At 32.1% G+C, this 17,476-nt stretch overlaps 1 protein-coding gene across 32 annotated transcripts in view; it reads right to left on the reverse strand.

The window, feature by feature from the left end:
• The window catches only part of LOC126745035 (basement membrane-specific heparan sulfate proteoglycan core protein), a 797,399-nt gene that overhangs the window by 420,265 nt on the left and 359,658 nt on the right, over nucleotides 1–17,476 (reverse strand). The window lies entirely within an intron of this gene.

Below are 17,476 nucleotides of genomic sequence, written 5' to 3' on the forward strand. Positions count from 1 at the left end.
TTATTGTCTGACCGTTAACAATCCCGTTAAATTTAATATTTATTCCCATATTTTTAATTACGAGTTTAACATTGCGTTTCATAAACCAAAGAAAGATATTTGCGATAAGTGCGCAGAATTTAAGTTAAAGGTCAACCCTTCGGACGGAGAAATCCAAGAATATGAAACCCATGTAAATAATAAAAATTTGGCTAGAAATGAAAAAAAAAAAGATAGACAAATCAAAGGTCTCTTCCAAAATCAAATGTTTCATCACACTTTTATAAAAGAAAACTTAATTGTTATAATTTGACAGCATATTGTAACTTAAACAATACAGTACATTATAGTGTGTGGAATGAGGGTATGACTGACCGTGGAGGTGTAGATTTGGCCAACGCTTTAATTCGAATTCTGACTCAACTGACAACCGATAACAAAGGTATACAAAAAATAATTTTATGGTCGGATAGTTGCGTCCCTTAGAATAAAAAATTCCATAATGTCCTATGCTTCACAACATTTTTTGTACAATTCTAATAAGGTAATTGAAATAGAACAGAAGTTCTCCCAGCCAGGTCACAGTACTCTTCAGGAGGTTGATTGCGCACATAGTGTTATTAAAAAACATTTGGATATTCATAGTCCACTCTCTTTTATAAGATTGTTAATGAAATTGCCTCAACGAAAAATGAAGTTTTAAAATATTGCAAATGACTTCTTCACACTATAAAAATTATGCTCCTAAAAGTTTTTCAAATATAAAGTATAATACACTCCCATATACAAAAATCAATAATATTATTTACAAAAAAAAAAATATTTATTGCATTAAATATAGCAATAGCCTTAAATCTGATTATGACACGTGCAATTTATAATGCAATATAAAACTACGCCCTAATGGTAAAAAAAACACAAAATAAGTTTAATTTCAATGCATCTCCATTAAAAATGACCAATTCTCTCTCTGAAGAGAAAAAGTCTTCCCTCTATTCCATCCTAAATACAATGGCTGTAGAAGATAGAGAATAGAATACACGATTTTAAAAAACTTCAAATTAAAAAAAGTTCCGAATAAAAAATAAAAGCTTGTTAAGGTTAATACATAGGTAGGTTAATACATAACTATATTTAGTTTAGCATTAGCAAATTAGTTTTTAAGTAAAATCTTTAGAATTTGCCAATTTAAAATTTTTAGCATTATATTTTTTATTTCATTAATCAATGCAGTTTATTTTCGATAAGTTTACATGATAAGTAGTTATTATGTTCATGTTTACCTGTAAAAATGTACGACCTATTTTTTACATTATTGTATTACGTTTAACTATTTAATGAATTATCAAACATATTATAAAAAGTTCATAATTATTTATTTAGTGATAACCTATAAAATATAAAATTAAAAGGAAAGTTCATGCAGAGCTGGTATCAAACACCTTTTCTCGGTAATGTTTTTATTCTATATCCAGAGGGTTACTCGAAGAATGTTGTTCTATCTCCAACTAACTTTTGCTTATTTTCTAAGGTAAATATTAATTAATACAGACACTGTATATGCAAACTAATTTAGTTAAATATATTCTTGTTATAAAAGCATATTTTAGAACCATAATAACTAAATATGTCAAATTAATTCATGAATAACTTTCTATTGGCTCTCCTGAACAATTTTGTTTTTTAGAGATGGAACAAAGCAATTCTTGGGTGACGAAATATCAAAGAAACGTATAAGACAATGAATTAGCTACTTCAGTTGACTAACTACATTTTTTATAACTGGAAGGTATGCTGTGACTTAAAAGTTGTCGCTATACTGGCTGGTCTGCAGGGTGGCTATACAAAATACCGTTGTTTTGTGTCTTTTCGATAGCAGAGCACATGAATATTAAGTTCACTAATGCCGAAGCATCTGGGGAAAAAAGCAACGTTATCAAAAAAGCACTTGTTAAGAAAAAAAAAGTAATTTTCCCCATTTGCATATAAAACTTGGGCTAATGAAAAATTCTGTAAAAGCTTTGGCAAAAAAATACAGCTTTTAAATACTTCAAGTTTCCAAGATTATCAACAGAGGAAATTAAAGCGCGAATATTTGAAAATGCACCTACTTCAGAGCCATTAGGACCTCACCCGTGTATTGCAGGTCAATCCACCCTTCCGGAGCCGGTATAACTGTTTCTAATAGCTAATAAAAGAGCCGGATGATCGCAATGCTGTAATGAGTTTTGGAAAAAAAAGTGATAAACGTAGTCGATGAAAAAATCTACTTCAGTTTACTTTGAATCAGAGTATGTTTTGCAGAGCGATTAAGGAGCATACGCCGGAAAATCTGTAGGGATTTAGAAATGCAACACTAAATTGATATAGATAATTCACTAAATTAATAGAGAGAGTAGGGAAACGTCTAGAAACTTTATTAACCAGAATGAATTTCAAATACTAATTGGTAATAGAACGGGACATATGACATTGAATTGTTAGTTGAGCAGAAAGAACCTAAAATATTCTGATGCGTATAAACTATATGAAATATCTCCTTGTCAAATTCAGGAAATACTTTGTTCAAGAGCATTAAAGCACACAGAATTCTTTGCTGGGTAGAATGACATGAACTAGAATGACATTTACGCATCATTTCTCAAACGATTCTTCACCATCGTTTCTTTTACTTGAGAGAAGCCCTAAAAAATTAACAAACTATTCATTGGAGCCATACTCATATTTTTGTGAAGTAACTATGATTAGTTTTGAATAAGCAACCATGGAGTTTATAACTCATTAAAATCGATATTACAGTTTCAAAAACTTCTCACCTGAAATTACAACTTTAGGTATTGATTCATATAATTTATTTATCATGTTGAGCTACTATATGGATGTACTTTATACACATGGGACATCAGCGTTGAGCATGTTATCAAAAACTTTATTAGTTTGCTAGTTTAATTTAATCATTTAGATAAGGTCATAATTAAAAATAAACAGATCAGAATAGTATGAATTATCCTCAATTAATTCTACAATGCTAAGACAAAAAAAAAGATATACATATAGGGCTAGCCGAAAATGATACCTCAGAGACCATCTGGCTGGCCGCAGAAATAAAAATTACTGGTGCATGTAGAGAAATACAAGCAAGGTGCAAAAAATTTCCCCAGTTAAAAATTTCGCATACATTTAAGTTAATTGTGCTTGCGGAGAGAATTTGTTTCAGCTTTTTATTATTTTCATAGTCTCGTTTCCGCATTGTCGTCTCTCTCTATAACCAATTTTTTCTTTCGTCTAAGTAAATCTTCCGGAGTGGCTTTGTAGGGCTAATGGATTTTTTTCTAATTAAAAATACAATAGACTGTTGTTATGTCTCTGCGATGTTACTTAGTTTTTTTTTGTATAGGTATCAATATAAGCTTCATATCAATTAATGGGGTTGTTTTATTCTTATTATTATTTGCACTAATATTTCATAAAATGCATGAAATTCCGCAGTAATGAAAAACACTTATTTGCCAGCGTAATCTCGACAAAGCATGATTAAGTTTAGGGCGGAATTTCCCTAGCTACGGGGGTTCACAGATTGAAGGGTGGAGTCGGAAGACAAATGTACACGAGCATGCTTTTTACTATTTTGTATGTTTTATTATTTTTTTGATGTTTGCAATTTGGTTTAGTGTATACTGTTAGAGAGGGTTTCTTCTCTTTATCTTTTTTTATACAAAATACCCCAAATGATGCATGATAGGGGTTGTAACTCAATGACTTTGTTTAAGAAGATATGCCTTTTTCTTCCTATATATAAAATATTTTTTTACACAAATAAAATGCTAATAAAATAGTAAATATAAGTAAGCAAAAACGAAATAGGGTATAATAGCTTCTAGAAAATCATGGAATGTGATTCTGATGAGCTGATTCATAGAGGGCGCTACCAGTAACATTTTGATTTTTTTTTTTAATTCCGTAACTTTTTTAGAAGTGGCATAATTGAGTTTTTTAGTTAATAATATATATTGTGCAAACAGTTTTGCTTAAAAAAGGTATACTTTAAAAATCTCGCTATTATTAACCGTTTTTGAGATATTTACATTTAAAGATTTCAATGCACTCAATATAGATAAATTAAAAATGAAACTGGTAATTCTGATGAGTCTGATGACAAAAGCCGCTAAACTGCAGAATTACCATTGTTACTTATGTAACGTATGATCGAAGTGGAACCTTAGCCTGCACGAACTCCTGACAGGGATATATAAAATTTATTATTTGCGAAAATACAATAATCACAAGAGAGCAATTAATGGTAACAATATTAGCTGCTACTGCGTCATTTCGAAATGAGCAATTATTGATTCGGTAATCTTAATAATTTTAAAATGTATATGTCGATCATTTACTGTGTGAGTTTCATGGTAATTCTGCAGTTTAGCGGCTTTTGTCAAAAATAACGAAAAATGGTCGGGTTTTTGGCAAAATGGGTAGATTTCGATATATATTTTTCACTAAGAGTGGCGGAAAGCCAAATTTTTATAAATAATTTTTTTTAATAAATTTCGGTCTGAGTATGCCATACTCAGACCCGAATTTACTTAGTTAATAGAATGCAAAAGGTTGACTCAACTCAATGTTCTCTAAATATTCGTTTGTTTAGTAAGTAGTTCCAAAATTCAGCGTCTTGGGACTATTTTTGTTTTCGATTTAGACTTGCAACTTTAGTCAGTTTCTTAGCACTTGTAGGTAGCATCAGTATGCTAATAACGTAAAACTGTACAACTCTTTTTCAGCGAGTCTTAAATTGGTCTTATTTTTGGAAGCTAAGGTTTCAATGGAACAAAATTGAAGTTACTATTACTTTTTGCAATACATAAATTGAATAATTTTGATTGAAATGTAATTATCGACATATAAAACCAACTTGTGAAAAAAAAACTATTTTTTCTTATTTAATATTTTACAAAAAAAAAATAAACTGAAGATTTGATATACAGGGTGTCCGTGACAAAACAAGTTAACCCTAAAAATCTCAAAAACACGTCAAATTTAATATTCAGGGGAATTGAGATTAACAAAAATTGCGGTTCTCTGACGTCATTACGTCACCCCCCCAGAGCCACATATTAAGTCTTTTAAATGGGAATAGGGATCGACTAATACATTGAGTTAAAGATAATTTTATTTTCTACTATACCCTCCTTTAAAATTATTATTTTATCAATTCGTTCTCAAGAAATATGAATAAACGTAGGTGACATTCTTCAAAAATTTAAATCTTGCAATTTTGTTGCTTGCATACATTTTGTCTTTTAGTTATCCGGGTAATATCTCTAATGAAGTTACTTTGTCAAAATATGCAGGAAATACCTAGTGTTTTGTTGGAGTGATCAATAACAACAGTAGCATAAGATATTTGTTTAACCTAATCCTGGTAATATTGATAGTATTGATAACAATGGTTTATACGCTGCCAGAAAGAATTGAGCTGGTAAGTCTTTATTATTAACACAATAAGTCTGCTAGAGCAGCAGCACGGGCTTTTGATAGTAATCATTCTATAGCATAAAAAAACAAATCATCTAAGCCTAACAAATTTCATAATGTTCCAGTAAGTTTCAAGAAACAGGATCAGTACGAAACAGAAAAAATGAAGTTCAGCATCAGTAAGAACTAAAGTGGTGGAAATTGCAGTGTTAAGTCATGTTGAGATGGAACCTTATACATCTGTTCGAAAAATTGCTATACCGCATTTGGCGTGTCTAAAGATACCGTTCAGAAAAATTTAAAAATTACACAAATATCATGCCTACAAAATCAAAATTGTACATGAGCTACATCGAGACTTTGATCGTCGTGTACAATTCTGTGAGTAATTTAGTAATAGGTTAAATCATAAGAGAAATTTGCTGTATAATATCTGTTTCTCGGACGAATGCTTCTTTTATTTGTCTGGTGAAGTCAATAGATACAACTGTCAATACTAAAGCGACACTAATGTATGGGCTGGTATCCTGGGAGATCATATTGCTGGACCGTTTTTTTTTAAATACAAATCTGCCATTAATACCAGAATAACTGAATTACTCGAACAAGATGATAATCTTCTAGAAAAGAAACTGATTTTGCATCAAGATGGGGCACCATCAAATTATGCTGCTGCCGCTCATCAGGGTGGACTGTTTCTGATGTCTCGGACACCCTGTACGCATGCCATAGGTATTTTATCGACTAGCATTAAATTAAAATTGATAGAGTCCCTAGTCTTTTCGGTGATAAGATATGGAAATATGCTCATTTGGCCAGCCTTTGTTCGCAAGGAAAGATTACGACTTAAGAAACTACAAACTGCATGCTTAAAATTTAGTTATGATTAACGTAAATTTGATCATATTACTCCATTATTTATTGAGTCTGGCTAGGTTAAAGCGATTTAAAGTAAATATGCCCACTGTTATGTGCGGGATAGCCCAGCAAACTTCCCAAATATTTATAGTTATTAGTGGATAACTAATCCTGCCATACAAGAGCGAAAATTTCACGGAACCAAGTCATAAAATTACAAAGTTTCAGGTTGTTACAATATATAGTGCTTTACCTACAAATATTAAATCTTAAACTTCAGTTTATATTATTTTCTTAAAGTATACCTTTGTTCGTTTTTTACTTTTTTTTTCTTTGTTGTTAAAGTTGTTATACTTTTTTCTGAGATTGGGCCTTATAGGGTAGATAAGAATAGTTGGTTGAGTAGTGAGACCAGAGTGTGTAAATATTAGGGCTATTAATTACATTTTTCATAAGGACCTGTTGTACAGTGGACCGATAGTACCTCTGGAAGCGTCTCACGGTTAAGGACTAATCACAAAAAGGTACTTTTGACAAATAGACCTAACATCACTCATGGTATCTGTGGATGGTGTCTAGCTGAATTGTCGTAGGATAATTTGATTTCTAGGAATGACTTTAAATTCCAAACTCTGCTGGAGCAATTATCTACATATTAAAATCAACAAGATCACCTTCTCTCTTTGGGCTTGCAAGAAGGTTTCGAGAGTACCTGCGGTCTGACTCCTAACATATTCCTTTAGATCTGTCGTTAAACTTCCCACATACGGAGTTCTAGTTTGGTGGTATAGAAGAAAGCTGCAATTTGATTATAACGAGTGGTCAAACTCCAAAACCTCGCAAGCCTAAGCATCCCAGGATCTATGCAAACAGCCTCAACTAGCGCCTTTAAAGCTTTTAAGGCTAAAGCCTTTAAGGCAATGAGGACTGCGTACAGGCTACACATACTTGAAGATCTGCAAGCCAACGAAATTCGTTATGTGAGACTTTGTTCACAGGTCATACAGAAATGTCCTTTCCTTTTTTAATGGGATGCAACTTTATACCTAATATCTTTAATAGTAAACTATAAGAGTTTTCTATATGGCGTAACTATAAGAATTATTCGTAAGGCAAGCACAGTTTTTCAAACTAGACAGCGGGACAATTTTGTACCCATGTATAAGGTTATAGGTCCAGCAGTCGTCCAGGTGCAGCAGTAGTCCAGCTTGCAAGCTGTTAAGTTTAGCCATCCAGACGGCTCCAGAATAAATGATAGAGGTTGTTTAGGCTTCTGTGGTGAGGCTCCATATACCGGCACGGCTTACTCACTTATGGAGCATGTCACTGTTTTCTAGGCTAAAGTATTTATTGTGATAAATGTGGACAAAATATTTTAGAATGCAAATTCCGCAACACAATCTTATAAATTTCGGACAGCAGAGCTGAGAAACTGGTGAAGAAAGGTACAGTCACTTAGGCAATGCTGGTAACGGGAAGTCAGCATTGCTTGACTTGATTGGAAAAACTGCCTATAGGCCCTGTTTAAATGTCTGAATACCCTGTCTGAATAAACACTTCTGCTTGATAAAAAATCCCTTCGGAGATGAACGAAAGCATCTTATATGAGTGAAGCTAATGCGCACATAGATAGGCTCTCTGTCTGTCTTACCAAACCACTACTGCGCTTAAAGACCCAAAGCAAGTGACGGCTCTTTTAGTTGGATACTGGTACTTAGGACACCATCTCCACATCCTAGGTATGACAACTATCCCTTAAGTTTGGTGAATTTAACGTAATCTATAGGGATCCATAAATATTAAGGTTCATTAGGTGTCAAATAGAAAAATATTTTAAAAACAACAATAAAGTACATTAGAATATAGTCATCGGCTTATCAATAGAAATAGAAAATGGAGTACTACATTTAATGCTCACAATTTTACTGATTCAGTTTCTTTTTGTTTATTTGTTTGACATTTTATTATTGGTCTGCAAAGAGCTCGCAGCAAGTTCTGGCGGGAACAAATAAAGTTGTTTCCTCTACTCCTCTGTAGAGGAGTATATTGCTTTGCCAATCCTCAATTCAACTATACTATATAGCCAATATAGAGAAACGTGTTGTAAATAAAGTAAAGTTGTTTCCTCTACTCCTCTGTAGAGGAGTATATTGCTTTGCCAATCCTTAATTCAACTATACTATATAGCCAATATAGAGAAACGTGTTATAAAATTACTTAGCTGGTTCAAAAACCAATACAGGTTAGGCTGCGGTGTAGATTTCAAGGATGCTGTAAAAAGTAGTCTTTAAACAGAATAACCGTGTAAATTCTCACATATTGCAGACAATAGTTCTTGCGCTATCCAGACTTAGAGCGTGGCCTTGCGGTAGATCTAGTACAGAAATGCCACCGCCGCCTTGCTAAATGAAGCTAAAAAAAGGGAGATAACCACAATAACGGTAATCATGTGTGTAAGTCGTAAGGGTAATTCGATTCTCTAGCAAAGAAGGCTGCTGTTCTTCAACCACTTGGGTCAGAGATCAATTTTGATTGCCAAATCAAAAAACGTGACGGCCTGCAAACTTGTTAGTAAAAAAAGGGGTTTTAAACCACACATTTGCCAGTTCTGGGTATCGACATAGCAGGTGGAAATGTGTCTTTTTAGAAAAATATATATTCTTTGAAATATCGGAATTATTACAATTGTGGTTGGCAGCTACCAAGCAAGCAATCTACGACATTGCGCATGGTCTTTGATATCTGTTTCTGCATCGAATAAATCTTGTTGTCGAAATTGGGTGCAAGGTGGACTCGGTAACTTTAAAATCTTAACCACAAAGATGCTTAGATTCCCAACTCAGTGTTCTCTGTTGCGTGTGCGACTATATTTTTGAAGGACTTACTAGGACGGTGATAACAGTCAGTATCTACTCATTTCGCAACGCGAATTTTGTCTCAGTTTTTTCTGCCGACTTATTAGACGCATTAATGCGACGAATGATTGTAAGTAGTTTGCGAACTATTCTCTCCTAATTTTTCTAATTTTCCAAGCGCTCTGAGCGGTTGAGACATATCTTACATATAGATTTCAATATACAGTTGGATTTACCTGCTCCATGGGATTGACTGCTTCATGTTTTTAGTTTTTTATCCTTCAGAGAGACTTAAAAATAGTAAAAACCTCAGCAGTATTCCGTTTAATATTATCATATATTATTCTGCATATTTTTTTTACCTATAAGGCTATTACCTCAAACGCAATTTAACACGCAAGGATGCCAACACTGATTTATTTTCTGCAATTAAAAGAGCTGAAAAACATATACTGTTAAAAGATCACAAAGCTGACTTCTTCAAAACATAAGTTCAAAACCAAAAGTTCTTGGCTTGCATCTCTAGACAATAAATACTTGAGTATAAGATAGCTAATTCCCTAACGTTGACATGTTGTATCTACATGTAGGGTCGATCAATAAAACCCTATAATCCTGATCCATCTATTTTAAGCTAACCTGTGCACGCTCTCAGTAGTTACATCCATCGGCGGGATGTTCTTCGCATAGATTTACTTCAGGTAGCATAACGGTATTGGTGAAACTGAAATTTTGGTGTTTACTCCTGATATTATCGATGCAGTGCCAAAATTACGCTTTTCCCACGGCGCTGCGAATTCCCGGTAAATAAACCTGAGAATCCTGAAAGTCTATTCGATTTACAGGATTAGCACATATTTATATTAGATTTTCCAGTTTTGGCAGAAATTATTATCGAAATAACTTTAGAAGGTAGCATAGTAATAAATATTTTTTTTAATAAGAATTTGCTCTCAGAAATATTCATTTTATTATTAAGATAATTCTTTAAGTTGACGCGAGGAGTAGTCTGAACTGGCATTTAACATGACGACCTAATAATTGTTTGTTTTTGGTGTTAAGAATTTATGTTATTAAAGCACAGAGAATAATAAAGTTTATTAGGTTCAGCCTTGCTTTGCTTTATCATCGTAAAAATTATTTAACTTACTGTATAAACATACTGTATCAATAATTAATCAGGATTTACGAATTTATTTATGAAATGGAAAGGTAATTCCTAAAAATCTAAGATTGGTCTGATGGCTACAATCATGGCATTATTACTGATTATATCCCAAGTATCTGGTTAAATAGAATCGCGTAAGTAAAACTTTATTCAGTTAAATTTGCTTTTGTTATGAGATGACTCAGTTATCATTTTTTAAAATTTAATTCTAATTCTTAGACTTCTACCCTCCACTCATCTAAACGTCGGGCATTTCCATTTCCTTGTCTTTATCTAGGTTTAGATATTCATGCAAATGTCCTTTATGCATTAGTTTCTATATTAGTAATTGCTTAGTCGAATTCATCTTTACAGAAATATTGGAGGGAGATCTGTCATGTAAGTCCTAGTAAAAATGTAAAATGCTTTTGATGATATCCTTTTGGAATTTGGCAATAATGCAAACTTTTAAAGTTGCATTAGGAAATCTTCTATTTTTTATTTAAATCTATTTTTTAATTTATAATTATATTTTATTTTTATTTGCTTACGTAAAAAAAAAACAAATAAAAATCTTTACATACATAATGGTAAAATCTGAGACAATCTGAGACAAAATCTTTTTTAAATCATATTTTTATATATGTATATTTGTTATATGTTTCCTATACTATTTTTAACACTCATGGAATCTAAAAAAAAAACAAGTAATTTTTGAATGGTTCAGAAAAAGTTCAGAAATTATTAGAGTTTTCAGTTGAAATATGCTTTATACGTGCAACAATTCAATATTTATACATAAAAGGTCCTATTAATACCAAGCTTACAGTTTACAGTATTTAATTTAGAATATATTGTAACTACTGTTATGTGTTTTAAAGCACTGTGTTAAATTTGTTTCAATTCATCTCAAAATAAATTGTATAAAAGAAAAATTAGTCTTCTTTTTTTTACTTAAAATTTGCTTCCATGCCTGTAGTGCTAATTTATAATTATTGGTAAGTATCTATGTTTGTCTAAATATGTTTACATTTATTATTCTTTCGGATCTTTTAGATTCAAATTTAACAATTTTTAAGAAATGTGAATATTTTTAAACCAAGAAGCGTATAATATATAATTCTATTTAAATATATCTCTCATCACTATTCAGTTAACGCATCAACTTTTCTGCAAATGACTTAAAATTGAAATATCGCGCAACAAATCAGTTTTAAATTTCCCACCACACGCTACCCAATTTAATCGGTTCGTCCTTGTCAACAACGTCAATAGAGCTGTCAATGGCGTTTCGGTCTTCTTATTAAGCAACACGCATTTCCCTATATTTGTGTTCTGTGGCTGTTCTTCGCTAAGGATAAAAATTATGCCATTCTGTCTTTCAATGTTGCCGTTCTCTGCTCCAGTTCAAATGTTGACGACAGTGGTCCGCAATCAGATGTCACTAACCATGGACGGTATGAAACAAGTCCCAAGGCTAAAATGAGACGATAGAGTGTACGCATAAGTAATAAGTCTACATTAATTTATAAACCATTGGTAGACGCGTAGTAGCAAAACGGTCTCGTAGGGATAGTTGTCTGAAGCGCCTATCTTGACGCTCTGTGGTACGCCTCGGTACAACAACTATATACGGGGTTTCCATCTATAACCTGACACATTTTAACTGCTTATAAGTCGAGAACGGAAAATGACAACAATGTGCGGTTTTCACAGAACTTCATCAATATTTTTAGAGTTTTTTTGACAGTGTTGCCAAGTTTCAAAATTTACCTGAAATAGAAGGAAATAAATTGATGATTTTCAAAGGCCGATTTCTCAAAATTTTTAAATGTAACACCCTGTACTTTTTAATTTCACATAAAAGCCTGTTAAATCCCCTTTCGGAAAATGTATAAATTGTCTTAAATTCATTATTTTTTTCTACAGAGCCAATTTTAGTTTTTCTACAGAGCCAATTTTAGTAAATGACCTTTTTGAAAAATTTCCTACAATAAATACCTATTAAATAACATTCTCGGTATCAAGTGACAACAATAACAATAGTAGCTTGTCAAGGAGGCTATTAGTTGCACAATTTGTTTGTGGGCTTCAACTACTGTCAAATCTTTTTAACGTCATTCGTTGGGCAGTCCCAATAATTTGATTTCTATATGTATTTTTGCATTTTTTTAAGATTTTGAAAGGTTTAAATATGTTTACCAACCAGGAAAAGGCACGTTGCGTGTTATTATTTAGTGAATGCAAATCAGTTACGAAGACGAGAAGAATATTTAGGCTGATTTTTGAAAGGGCTCCACCTTCATGCAATTCTAAACTTCATTGGGTACACCAATTTTCCCAGGAGGGAACAGTTAAAAGAAAAGTTAGAACAAACCTAAATGCACAAGATAATCTGTTGGATGATATTTTGCTGGTAAAAGAAGTGTTGTCCTTAAATAATAACCAAATGTCTATTAGGAAGATAGCTCAAACGACAAATATGTCAAAAAGTAAAGTACATAAAATTCTAAAAATAATTAAATTTAAACCCTACAAAATTCAAACTTTCCAAAAAATAGAAAATCGCGCCTTTGAAAAAAGATATTTAATATGCGAAACACTACTAGATCTTTTTAGAAATGAGCCGGATACCAATTTAATAATGTCTGATGAGGCAACATTTCACATCAGTGGTCGAGTAAATAAGCATAACTGCCGAATTTGGGGAGATGAAAATCCTCGAGTGTATAACGAATTTGAAAGAGATTCTCCTAAGTTGAACGTTTGGTGTGCAGTATCGAAATCTAAAATTTATGGGCCGCCATTTTTTTTTCAAGAAGCAACATTGAATGGAAACAATTACACCGATATGTTGGAAACATTTTTTTATCCTCAACTTCAGCAGGATGGAATTTTAGACACGGTCTACTTCCAGCAAGACGGTGCACCACCACACTTCTCCAGGGTCGCAAGGGATTCCTTAGATATTACTTTTGGAAACAGATGGATAGGGCGAGCAGGTCCAATCGAGTGGGCACTTTATTCTCGCGGTCTAACCATTCCAGATTTTTGTATATGGGGATATGTAAAAGACCGTTGCTACAATCCAACCCCAAGAAATTTGGATGAACTGCGCAACAACATAGTAAACGTTTTCAACCAAATTACACCGCCTTCGGCAACTTATTTCTCTGTCTAAATTTGTGTTCCGAGCAAAATGGGGGTCATATTCAGCACCTAATTTATTAGTTATAAATTAAAATTAATTTCTTCAATTGTTTGTTGTTAAAATTGTTGTAAATAGTTGTAATTTAATATGTAGAATAAATACTTTTTATAGACATGGCAATAGCGCAAATTATTTAATTATGATCATGCTAAAGCGATACAGAGGCAATTACCAGAAAATGTTCATCAATCACCGAATAATATGATTGTATTCTAGGAAAATTTTCAAAAAGGTGTCATTTACTAAAATTGGCTCTGTAAAAGAAAATAATGAATTTAAGACAATTTATACATTTTCGGAAAGGGGATTTAACAGGCTTTCATGTGAAATTAAAAAGTACAGGGTGTTACATTTAAAATTTTTGAGAAACCTTTCTTTGAAAATCATCATTTTTTTTCCTCCTATTTCAGGTAAATTTTGAAACTTGGCAACGCTGTCAAAAAAAACTTTAAAAATATTGATGAAGTTCTGTGAAAACTGCACATTGTTGTCATTTTTCGTTCTCGACTTATAAGCAGTTAAAATGTGTCAGGTTATAGATGGACACCCTGTATTATCATCTGATTGTTGCTGGTTTCAAAGTTATTACCGTTTTTCTGATTTTTATAAAAATCACTTCATGCATCATGTACAAAATTTATAGCAATGTATAGCGAAATTTATGGCCGTAAAAAGGGCACAGTTGCATAAATATGGTTTGGAGTCGTAATTTTTCTGTAGTAAAAAAATAATCTCAGTATGTTTCATTTTATCATATAAATTATTTGCGTTTCAAGTAACGCTAGCAAAAATAAATTTACTACATAAAGTTAACAACTATCAGGAAAGTTACTTATTTAAAGAAGATTCTCATACGGTGAAATGCTTTCAGATAAGTGATATAAATCTTGTTTGATTGACACTTTTATTAAACTAGTGGTTTTTGGATAAACCTCGCAATCACTTACCACTAATTCTAAATAATAAAAAAATGCGATGTTATTGATCCATGAACCAGGTGCCCTAATATACATGGAAGGCTGTTTCGTTGTTGGTACTATCGTTTAAAGCTTATCCTAAAATTTCTTTACAGTTCTACTTTCAGTATAGCTTTCATTGACGAAAACAAGTTCTTTAAAACATATCCATAAAAAAAGTCCATGGGGTTTAGCTCAGGTGAGCGCGGCGGCCATTGGATAGTTCATCCCCTTGGAATCCAACGGTTACTAAAAGTTCTACACCGTGTTGCAGCTAATTAATGTAACAAACATTGCAACTAAATCGTTCAAGTTATGTTGCAAGAAATGTAAATGGTAGCGTGAATAGTCCAATTAATTTGCTTTTAATGATCCTCGCCTATTTAGTGACTGAAAATTGATGCTGAAATTAATTATTTTTAAATATTTTAAATTTAACTTAGTTTCAATAATGTAAATTGTTTATATTAAATATTGCCATTCTTTTAAAGCTACTTTCGTTGTTTCACAAAATTAGAAAAAAAAATGAGGGTCTTGTCTATTATGATGCAGCATTTTTTGACAAAACTGAATCCTTTTTCCATGGTCAGTGGCCAGAAGTGCTTGAACACGTTGTACATGATTAGGATATAACAGATTCCTTTGTAAAATTTGATGAATTGTGACTTGAGACACAAAAATCGTCTTCATCGTTATCATTCTTAGGCTTTCCTACTTTTCGTGGCTGACCAGCAATGTTGCATTCCAAGTAAAACTGAACTACATTTATGAACACTCTATTCTTAGGTCAGCGAATTCAACCTCGAAAACGTCTTTTATATTCTCTCGCACCAGCTCGAGCGTTTCCATCCATAAGCCCATGAACATTCAAAATTACATTAAAAAATCAAAATCTATTACATTCGTTCAATAATACTAGAAACTAATTCCTAATACGTAACATTAGTTTTAAACCTAATTAAAGTTATTCTACATAAACGTTTATAAATTATTAGGATAAGTTTTAACTCAGTGGCAGAGGAAGGAGTATTGCCTAAACCCCAAAAGAAACAGAACAATAATAAATCAGTACATTCAATAAAAATGCAGTGAAAGGGTTAGTTAGTTATTAGGGAGTTTATTAAATAAGACCATTTATGAAAGTTTACTTGTAATAATAGCGAGGGACTGAAAACACCACATACTTTTAAAAAAGAAACAACTTAAAGTATAAGAAATCTACCAGAAGGTACATAAGGAAGACTAACTTGTTGATAAAAGACGAAGCAGCTAACTATCCGGGCGATAAAGCAACGGTATGTTAATCTTGACTGTGGACTTGACTTGATCTGTGGCTTGAAGGAGCATCAATTCAAACGCAAATATTTGGATGTAAAACTTATATTGAACTATTACTATTTTCTGACTAGATCTAACTTTTAAATTAGTATCCACCAAGATCCACTAGATTTAGTATTTACTAAGCAATCTTCTTTCAGCAAAGTGACTTTGCTCATTTGCAATAATTCCAGTTTTATTTTAACCAAAGCATCTTATAATTCTTATGTATGTTAAAGAGAATGTGAAAATGAAAATTGTTGTGCAGACCTGTCAAAAATTTGATAGATCAAGAGGTTTAAGTTGTAGAACTTATACTATTTAATGTATTCATTAACTAAAGATGTTAATACTGATGTGAAGTCTAAGGTAAACGAGCAAAACGGTAAGTTAACATATTATAAGTTGCAAAAGTGACTGTGTACATAAGGATAAATAGCAGATAATAATAAAATGTGAGAAGCGATTTGTACAATGCGTATATATTTTTCTTCACCAATAGCAAAGTGCTTTTGGCTAACACATACCCATAATCAGTGCTACGGGTCAAAATTTAACAAAAAAACTTTCATCATGGCATAAAGGAGGCCAAAAGAGGGATCAATGAAATATCAACTTGTGTTTCTCAGTTTCTTAAAAGTATGCCTTAAGACAAAAAGTTGTGTTTCATAGTGATAATTGTACAGCTCAAAATAAAAAAAAATTTGTAAAAATATTAATTTTTAACATACCGATAATCATATACACCTCTTAAAAATATTTCTTTTCCAACAAAATCGAGTTGTTAAAAAAGTAAAAATAAAGGACTAGTATACACTCTAAAATGCCATCTAGACCATAACTAGAATTCATTGAAGTAGTAGCAATATTAAGTAGTCAAGTAGTCAAAATTTTGTGAAACTTTGATATATCTTGCTAATATTATATTTCGAAACATGATCATCATGAAGGTAAACTGCCCTAAAGAAATCAGCAAAAGTGTCAAGAGACAAAAACAAAGATACATAAATAATATACTTCAGATATTATTTACATAAAAATTTAATAAACTCATAAAAGTTTTATAAAATGTCAAACAATAGTAATTTCTATTGACAGACCAGTTAATACTATATGATGATCAAAGCTTCTAAAAGCTCGTTTTTATACCATTTGCACATAAAATTAATAAGATTCTCCATGAACTAATGTTCATTTATATATTTTGCTGACGATACTGCTGACGATCGCCAGTAAGAGTATTAATAATAGAGCTTATATTTTTCAGATTTTATACAATTATAATGTTCTATATTTTGGAAACTTCTTTAGGACCAATTATGATGAATAAAGAAACATAAAAAACATTCACTTATATCCCACTTTTAATAATCCTCGACATTTCTACTCTTACCTGAACAGCATGAACAGTTCAGATAAGTTACAAGTATGTACTTGGGCTAAGTGGCACCTAATGGCGAGTCAGTTATATGTATAATCATTCAGTTGGAAAAGTCTTAGCTTGTTGAATAATTCGGAGTTTGATTGTATGAGGCGTAGAACTAATGAAAATTTTGTTCTGTATAAAGTGAATCTGCTTAAGGTCTTAGAGAAGGGATTTTCACGAAAACACTGTCAAAGGTATGTATTACTCTATGATAATATAAAATAAATCACGAAACTACCGGATATTTTGAAA

Source organism: Anthonomus grandis, chromosome 15 (genome assembly GCF_022605725.1).
Source record: "Anthonomus grandis grandis chromosome 15, icAntGran1.3, whole genome shotgun sequence".
Lineage (NCBI taxonomy): Eukaryota > Metazoa > Arthropoda > Insecta > Coleoptera > Curculionidae > Anthonomus > Anthonomus grandis.